Source organism: Pteropus vampyrus, unplaced genomic scaffold, assembly GCF_000151845.1.
Source record: "Pteropus vampyrus isolate Shadow unplaced genomic scaffold, Pvam_2.0 Scaffold160, whole genome shotgun sequence".
In the NCBI taxonomy this organism is placed as follows: Eukaryota; Metazoa; Chordata; class Mammalia; order Chiroptera; family Pteropodidae; genus Pteropus; species Pteropus vampyrus.
Genome location: NW_011888941.1, coordinates 2861239 through 2862180, shown reverse-complemented (window position 1 = coordinate 2862180; position 942 = coordinate 2861239). Strand labels below are relative to the sequence as shown.

At 45.1% G+C, this 942-nt stretch overlaps 1 pseudogene; it reads left to right on the top strand.

Annotated features, from left to right (window-relative positions):
• Nucleotides 1-466: 466 nt before the first annotated feature.
• On the top strand, nucleotides 467-582 carry LOC111745678 (annotated as a pseudogene).
• Nucleotides 583-942: the final 360 nt, after the last annotated feature.

The window sequence follows — 942 nt, the reverse complement described above, 5'->3', positions numbered from 1 at the left end:
TGAGCTGACTAAGACAACTTTTGACTCTGAAGTTTTAAAGGTGGCTGTGAGAGGGTGGAGACTGGCCTGTAGCCTCCCTCCCCTTCCCTGACCTGGTTCCATGATGAGAACCTTCTCTCCGGGAGGGCAGTCAGTCCAGAAATGCGAGGATAGACCCTTTTTCCAGTGGAAATGGACACCACTCTTGAATAGTCCTCACATTAACACTCCCCTTCCCATCCCCAACACCTTCTTCTAACTAACTAAAGTTCAGGCCTTAGGGAAATAAAAAATTGCTTTTCTCATCAAAGAACTGATGGAGGAGAATTCATGTACTCTATGTATTTATAGTTCTCAGGACAAGATGGTACCTTTACTGGGTTTATCAGTGTCCCTTTCAGATGTGGTTCCATAGTGTAGCAGTTAGCACATCTGCTTTACATGCAGAAGGTCCTGGGTTAGCACCCTAGTGGAGTCACGGTCCATGGTCTGTGGCCATGCCACCCTGAACAAGCCCGATGTCTGATCTTGGAAGCTAAGCTGGGCGGGGCCTGGTTAGTACTTGGATGGGAGACCACGTAGGAAGACCAGGTGCTATAGGCATAAATAATAATAAATAATTCTAAAAATAAGTGTCCTCCCAAATTCATGTCCACTTGAAATCTAAGAATGTAACCTTATTTGGAAACTGGGTCTTGGAAGATGTAATAAAGCTACAATGAAGTCATAATGGATTAGAGTGGGCCCTAAGCCTAATCTATAGGAAGAGCCAAAAATTGGCAACAGACACACAGAGGAGAATGCCATGCAAAAATAGAGACAGATATTGAGTCATGTATTCAAAGTCGAGGAACACAGCAACCACCAGGAGGTAGAAGAGGCAAGGAAGGATTCTTCCCTAATCCCTAAGCCTTCAGAGGGAGCATGGCCTTGGCAGCACCTTGATTTTGAACTGCTAGCTTC